The sequence below is a fragment of the Mastomys coucha genome, unplaced genomic scaffold, assembly GCF_008632895.1.
Source record: "Mastomys coucha isolate ucsf_1 unplaced genomic scaffold, UCSF_Mcou_1 pScaffold15, whole genome shotgun sequence".
Lineage (NCBI taxonomy): Eukaryota > Metazoa > Chordata > Mammalia > Rodentia > Muridae > Mastomys > Mastomys coucha.
Window position 1 is genome coordinate 167,357,546 of NW_022196897.1, and position 8,525 is coordinate 167,366,070.

Consider the following 8,525-nt stretch of genomic DNA (forward strand, 5'->3'; position numbering starts at 1 on the left):
CTCTTATGTCGGGGTAGCTCTGGGAGAAGAAATAGGTCATCAGAAGTTGCTTACCTTCTGGGTTGTCATCTTTTAGATTTATAAACTTATTCTATCTCATGTATAGGTGAGTGTGTGTGTGTGTGTGTGTGTGTGTGTGTGTGTGAGAGAGAGAGAGAGAGAGAGAAAGAGAGAGAGAGAGAGAGAGAGAGAGAGAGAGAGAGGAGAGAGAGAGAGAACTGGAACCCACAGAGGTCAGGAAAGGATGTTGGATCTCCTGGAACTGTAGTTACAGGTGGTTGGAAGCCACTATGTAAGTGCTGGGAACCAAACTCTGGTCCTAAAATCCTAAGCACTAGGTGGGCACCTAGGAAACACTTATTACTGCAGGCTTTCTATTGGAGATCTTCATTATTAGGGACTAACTCTCACACACTATGTGCAGATTGAAATAATGAACTCAGATGCTAAGAAAGAAAAGCTTCTGGGCAGTGGTAACACATGCCTTCAATCTCAACAGAGGCAGGTGCATCTCTAAGAGTTTGAGGCCAGTCTGGTCTACAGAGTGAGTTCCAGGACAGCCAGGGCTAAATAGAGAAGCCCTGTTTCAAAATAAAAATAAAAATAAAAATAAAAATAAAAATAAAGAAAAGAAAGAAAGGAGGGAAGAAAAGCAATGGAAATGTCTGCATCCAAAAAGAAATCTGTTATGTCCCATCATGGATTAAGCAGCCACCCATGCACAGTTCCCTATCTCTGTTCACAAAGTAATTGTGAAGGAGGGTTAGGGTTACCATACGTGCATAACCATATGTGTGTACATGCCTGTTGTCACTAGGGCTGCCCAGTCCTCGTGTCATGAAACCTCACTCCCTTCAACACTGGCTCCCAAGCCCCTGTGCAGCTGCTCACACAGTGTTCCCAGCTATCCCCTAAAGATGCTTCAGCTGGGTTCCTCCCCACTGGAGTCCTGCCTCACCAGCAGAAGAGCCATCATTGCCCCACAGATAATCCCACTGGCCTCTGCTCTGAGCTCCCTCTGCCCAGGGCTCCTGTCTTACCTCACAGGGCTCTGTTCTCCTTGAGTTCCTTCCACATGGAAGCCATACCTGCCCCACACCCTTCCACTTTGTCTGTGGCTCAATCATTCATACGACAGGGCCTCCCCAGTGGCTTGTGACAGAGTTCACAAGCAAACAAGGGAGCTGAGTCCCTTAAGGAATCTCTGTCTCTCTATGTCTCTGTCTCTCTGTGTCTCTGTCTCTTTCTGTCTTTGACTGTGTGTGTGTGTCTCTCTCTCTGTCTCTGTCTGTCTGTCCTTCCATCCTTCCCTCCCTAGACAGGTTTTCTCTGTGTAATAGCCCTGTCCATCCTGGAACTTGCTGGTCTCAAATTCAGAGATCCTACTGCCTCTGTCTCTCAAGTGCTGGAATTCAAGGTGTATATCACCATGCCTGTCTAGAAAACAGCCTTTCTAATAACTTCAGGGGAGTGAAGTGTGTGGTCAGGGGAAGACAGACATGTATCACTCACTGGTGCTCAAGGGCACTTTGGTCAGCCACAGGGAGGGTCAGCAAACATGACCCTTCCTCCAGTTGCTATGTCTGACTAGCCTAACGAACTCAAAAACCCAAGGATGGAGTCTGAGATGCACAGTACAGGGGTGACAGTATTCTAGGCCCAGAGTGCAGGCATAAGACTAGGCACCCAGGGATTCAGCCTCTGCTTTGAGATCAGAGGCTCATCAAGACCAGACAATGAGTCAGTCTGGACATGGGCTTGGTTCCCTGTCTTAAGCTCTAAGAGACATTGGAACACGGAACTCCTTGGGGGATCTCCAACAGGAGAGCAGTTGACCCCTCATCCAGGATATACATTGGGTCCCATTTCTACTCCCAGGTCCTACTCTGCCCTCATACACTGACTGACACAGTCCCACTTATTATGTAAGCTTGATAAATTTGGATTTCTGGTAGGCTTTATCTCCCTTGCAGCCATGGGCCAGCTTAGAAAAATAAGAAGGGGGTGGAGAGATGGCTCTGTGGTTAAGTGCACAGACTGTTCTTCCAGAGAGCCAGGATTGTATTCCTAGCTCCCACATGATGGTTCACAACCATTTGTATATAAATCCAATGGATCCAGAGTCCACTTCAGTCCTCTGTAGGCTCAAGGCACACAAATGGTTCACTGACATACACACAGACCAAAATAGCAAACAAACTATACACATAAAATAATAATTTAAAAATGTTGAAAAGAAATTAAGGACAGAAAATAAGGTCTCCATTGGAGACCACGTGCTGCAGCAATAAAGAGACATTTGTGTCCACTGGATACAGAGGACATTAGGACATTTGGTGGAAGGCTACCTAGATTTCTGCCTATGCTAGAGGGACCTGTATTGGTGGTGTCCAGTATAAAGCAGATTCTGTTAGATTTCCAGCATGCGCACAGTGCAGGGTGGGGTGGATTTGGGCTGCCCTGGAGGATTTCTGTCCTTTCTGTGGTTTGGGTGTTGAGGACTTGCTTGGTTGTTTACTTGATTTCACCCCCTGCTTCCTACCCCAGCTCTCACCCTCCCTGTGGACCCCTCCCCAGACCCTTCTCCCTCGGTGGAGAAGGAAGCAAGCTCTCCACGGGGACTTGGGTTTCACTATCTAGAATCCCACATACCAGGGGGTAACTCAGCCTCTTACTTCAAGACAGTCATAAACCCACTCAGCCAGGGGACTGAGTGACCATTCACAGGAAGAAAACCTGAGTTTCAGGAAGTTCAGAGCCAGTTTTAGTGAGATGCAAGTCCTGTGTTTGAGAACACCATACAGGAAGGGGCTCTCTGTTTCTCAGGTAACTGAGGAAGCAGAGGAAGCCATCTGGTTGGCTGCAGTCTTTTTGACTCCCAGGTTGGATGCGTGCCCTCTCTCTCACTGAGTCACAGACTAGCAGAGGGGAGGTGAGTTTCTAAACCAAAACTGCCAGAAATGGCCCAAGAAAATTTGCTTTGAAGTATGAAGGAGGGCATGAGTCCAGGCTGGGTGTATGTTTGAGCAGGTTGGGGCCACTGGGCAGTTCCCGCAGAATCCCCACCTAGGGTGCTGCACTCCCTAGGACTGCCTTGTCTCCTCCCTGAAGGTGACAGGGCCTCAGGCAAAAAGTTGATGTGAGCTCTGTGCTGGGCGGAGATTCCCATGTTGTCTTTTGTATGTTCATTGCAGTATCTATCTCCTGGATGGATGCTCCACTGGGCCCTTTGGAGGTGCAAGTCTTCTGACTCCTCTACCATGCTGTGTAGACAAGGACACCCATCTCAAGGCTGTATTCGGTTCTACCCTGTTCATCTCATGGTTGCTCAGCCTTCCTTCTCTGTCTCTCTTCCCCCTCCCTTCCCTTTTCTTTCTTTTTTTCTTTTCTTTTTTTTGTTTGTTTTGTTTTTTCAAGACAGGGTTTCTCTGCATAGCCCTGGCTGTCCTGGAACTCACTCTGTAGACCAGGCTGGCCTTGAACTCAGAAATCTGCCTGCCTCTGCCTCCCAAGTGCTGGGATTAAAGGCATGTGTCAGCACTGCCCAGCTGATTCTTTGTTTCTTTCTCTCTTTGTTTCTTTGTTTATTCCTTTGTTTCTTTTTTTTCTGTTTCTTTGTTTCTTTCTTTTGTTGAAGAATGGGTCTCACTAGTAGCCCTGGCTAACTTGAAACTCATTATGTAGAACAGGCATGCTTCAAACTCATAGAAAACTACCTCCTGAGTCTCCTGGGGTTACAAGTGTGTACCACCATGCCCAACTTCTATACCTTTTTTGGGCTTTGATCCTGTCTCCATCTTGGCCCAGTTAACTGTTCTACTACTTCAGAGTCCCACAAGTACTTGTCCCTTGAGTCTTCATGGCATTGATAGACAGTGCTCCATGTAGAGCCTTGCCAAGTTATAGAAGTTACTTCAGGAAGCAGAGAGGGCAGCTTCCTGAGAATTGTGTGACTGTTGCTGGCAGCCCATGGGGTCTCTGAACTACCTAAGGCTTCAAGAGGCAATTTAATTATAAATGTTTCCCTAAATGTCAGCTCCACCACAAGCTTGACAGACAGACACTGAGGTTTTTGATATCCCCATTCAACTAGTGCTGTGGGTAGGTACCTGAAGGGAGATGGGCCTGAATTCCAGATAAGATCATGATCAAGCTGCTCCAGGAACCCTGCAGGCACTCCAAGACTTTTCCCCTTCATGGCTTAGGGCATTTGACTCTTATGCAGGAAGTGGTGCCTCCAGGGACTCAGGCTGGGTGGGCAGGACTACTTCCTTCTGCCAATGGGTTTATTTCTTTGTCACAAACATTGACACATGCTAGGAAGTGTCACCAAGTTTAGGAACAGGCAGCAATGAGGGTCGGTGTTCCACACAGGCCTTTGCAGAGTAAGGAACAGAGATGAGAGACAGAGCCCAGAGCGTGAAAGACCCAGCAAGAAGCAGGGATAAGTGGAGCAGAGACCTTAGTGGCCGTAGCTGTATCTCCATCCTCCTACAGTATGGCTGCCTCTTCATGGAGCTAGTGTCTATAGCCTCAAGTACAAGATGTGTGTGTTCTGGTGATTCCCTCCAAAGGCCCTGCCTCTGAAGTCTAGAAACATTTGAGGATTGGGCCAAGGCCCATAGCAGTACCTAGCACCAGAGTCCATGGGCTGAGACTCTGGTGTGGAGTCCCCTGAATGCCAGCTCTGTTCTGCCCTCTCTAAAGGTAGTGCTCATCTCATTGATTTTTCTTTGGCTCTTCAAACACTCAGATGGCCCCATCTCCTGCTGCTCTTTGTAGGGCTGAAGCTATGCATCTTGATTCCATTTTTTGCACCCTGCTGTGGCTGGAGTAGAGGGAAGAGATTGAGTGAGGATAGCTATGCAATCCTGCTGGGACATTCCTTCAGCTAGGATGAATGGCCTAGGGAGACCAGTCAAAGCATCATGGACCACCTACAGCAACCACACCCCTCTAAGCAGTGCCTCCTCCCCAGCCTGGGTCCCATCAGGCAAGTCCTCCCTGGTGTATGCTTTGTCCAGCATCATTGAAAGGGTGATCTATTTTGTTTGTGAGAAGCTGATTATCATAGATAAATAAATCTAATTAGTCTCATTTGCTGACACACAAGCCTTTAATTGAGAGCTGAGTAATTTGCATATGCAAATGAAATGACACAGCTAGGTACCCCCTCCCCCACACCAGACTTAACCTGATTCCTCCTGAGACAAATAATTCTGTTTCGTTAGAGAATATGATGTATTAATTCACACGCAAACAGCTTCATTTAGAGTCAGTGGTTGTGTTTGTTTACATGAAGTGACGGCTGGTGGCATAGGAATAAGCTTGTTGAAGAAACAAATGACTCTAAGGGAAATCTCCCTGAGCTTCCTACTGAGGGGTAGTCCCTGAATTAGAGGCTTCTTCAGTCCTCAGGGTAGCAGCTACCAGCACAGAGGCCATGGTCATGGTCTCACTTTGCTGGAAGCTCTGGCTCCTTGGTAGGCCAGGTGAGTACCAATAGGTCTTGTCTCTCCTGTTTGTTTCCTGCCCATCTTCTGCTGGCAACCGATGGGGCAGGTATAACCACTGCCTGGCAAGTTGGTAGTCATCGATGGCTTACAATGAGGCTCCACATGTGGCTGGTGTTTTCCCTAAGGTTCTGAGCAGCAGATTGTGGAGTTTGCCAGCAGTGGCTGGTCCCTGAAAGTTTAATGCTCAGTGCTGGGGAAGGCTGAGCCACTGGGCCCCAACTACTGACTTCATGCAGATGGTGGCCAGGGTCAGCTGCCTCCCCTTCTCTACAGGTTCCTGCACCAGCAACTTGAGACAAGCCTGAGGTGTTGGGCTCCAAGAAGGAGCCTTTTACTCCTGCTCTTGGCTAAACTCACAGATTCCAGGAACACAAGTGACAGGGGTACCATCCATGTCTCATTTATAAGGCTATGGCCTGCAAGAGTACTTTGGGAACCTTGACCAGTGATGTAAGAATAGAGACCTACATCTCTAGCAGAGCCAGGGTCTAAGTGCTAGGGGCCTATCCTCCCTGAGCAGTGGGTGGCATAGCCTTTTGTGTGTGTTTTCTCCTTCCCTAGGCCTGGGCGGGGGAGTGGTCACATGGGCTGCTCTGAGGAGGCCTAGTGTGAGGAATCTGGCTCCTGTGGAAGAAGGATGATGGCATTCCCTGCCTACCAGAGGGCCCTTCAGGCTGTCTGTCACCCTAGCAACTGGCTCATGAAGCAAGGGATCTGATACTGCTCTAGATTGGCTCTGTGGTCCCCTCCCTTCCCTTTCTGGGCTAGGCTAGGCTAGCCAGCAGAGGGCAGCAGTGGGCCAGCTACTGGTGTGGAGGAAGGGATTAGTGAGCCTGGAGAGAGGTTATACCTTAAATTTTGGGGTCTTTGTGTGTTCCCCAAAGCCCTGTAAGGGATGACCGCAGGTGGATGATAGCTATTAACTGCTGTGTCCACATGGATGAGAAGGAGCATCACCATAATAGCATGTGGGCTGGGCACACAGGAGTGTTCTGCCTTTGGGCTGGTAGAGAGCTCATTACTGGTCCCAGTCTCTCAAGTCCTTGGCAAAGTCCATTCTTTGCCTCAGGTCATGATGACCCCAAAATGGACTCAGCTGTTAGGATTCCTAGTTCTCACTCTCTCCTTTATCTACTGGCTCAGTAATTCATTCATCCACTAATTTGTTCACTTATTCATTTGTACACTGGTTCATCCACACAATCATTTCTTCATTCAACACAGCAGAGACCTGTGTCTTTCTGATCCTGTAAAGGAAGCATCAGTGGTTTTTAAAACCAAGATTCCCCCGCTCTGTACCGGACCAAGCAATCCTCCAAGGTTATAGCTACAATGTTTCCTTTGACTTCAGTCTCTGGCTCATTTATTCTCTGAAATTTCTTCCTCTGCTTTGTGGTTGACCTCCATCATTACAGGAAGAAGAAACATCCCTGTGGCTTTTGTCCCACTCAAGGACTTCATCTGGTGAAGAAGGAGAAGTATCCAGGGAGAGACAAGGAGGCAGTACCTACGCTCATCAGTTACCCACACTGAGCATGTTCTCATGATGATGCCAATGGCTCTAACATTCTAACTATCCTAGACATCATGGATTGGGACAGAGTTCTTGTACAGCTTATCAGGACCTAGAAGCTACCTGAAGTATAGGCTTTGGACCCAACCCTTTTCTGTGTCCCAGTCCTCATGGACCTTTGGGAGTAAGGACAGAGTACTGTGTGCATACATATGCATGTATGTCTGTGCTGTGTGCACATACTCTGTGCATATTCTTACACAGATTGGCAGGGCTTGGTCCTGGGTCCCTAGTGTGGGAGGCCAGGCTGTTACAGTTGAGCCATAGCAACCCGGTTGGGGCCAGCTTAGTGGCCTGTCCACAGCCTCAGCCTCCCTTGTTTTCCACAAGTGACTCAGTAGACCTCAATCCACTTCAGTACCACCACTGGTTGTACCCTCTCCGTTGTAACTGAAACCAGCAGGTTCATCCAGACATTGGTGTTGAAGCTAGATATGCATCCACAGGTTTTTAGAGAGCAGGAGGGCATTCATGTGCCTGCTTCACTCAACCTCTTTAGCAGAAGCTGTTTTAGGGAACATGTAGAGCCAGGCAAGAGTGATTCAGTTGTTCATATGGAGGTATGTTTGTCTCCTCTAAGACAGATGCAGTCTTGAGTACGAATGCAACAAGCGTGTGCACCTGGGGTGTTGTAAGCAAGAAGGCAGATACACTCAGTATAACAAAAGTTATATTTTATTATGCTGAGTGTCATCCCCCAATGTTCACACTCTAGATTCCTAGCTAAGGTTCTCCCCAAGGCTGCTTATGTCTTAGCTGGAGGTCAGGTCCAGTCTCTAACAGTAGTTTCTGATTTGAGGGTCAGGATGCTGGGGGAGACTCTCCAGCCACAGGGCAGATCAAGGTGGCATCTCCCGAAGTGTGCAGAACAGAGCATTGCTCTTAGTCTCTCTTATATACTGTCTAGTGGGTGTCTTGGGGTTCTAGGACTGTGTCTGGTTACCTTGAATAAGCGACATCACTGGGTTCAGGTTATCCAGTACAGCCTTGGATATATTGAGGTTCCTGACAAAGCTATTTTTACATGTCTAAAAGGCATTTGTTTTAAAACAAGACAAACCTTTGTAGCTTGTGGAAACACTGTCCTGGCCTTTCTTTCTGAGTGGGTTCTGCTCCAATGAGGACATTCTTGATGTCAATGGCCCCTCACTTTCATCTGGTTCCTGAAAAAAGACTTTAAGAATGTGTCAGTGGAGCCAGGCAGTGGTGGCACATGCTTTTAAACCCAGGCAGGTGGATCTCTGAGTTCAAGGCCAGCCTGGTCTACAACATGAGGTCCAAGACATCCTGAACTACACAGAGAAACTCTGTCTATAGAGATAGATAGATAGATAGATAGATAGATAGATAGATAGATAGATAGATAGATAGATGGAATGTGTCACTGCCTACCATGTGCACCAGCCCCAGCCCCAAATGCCTTTGGTAGATGTTTA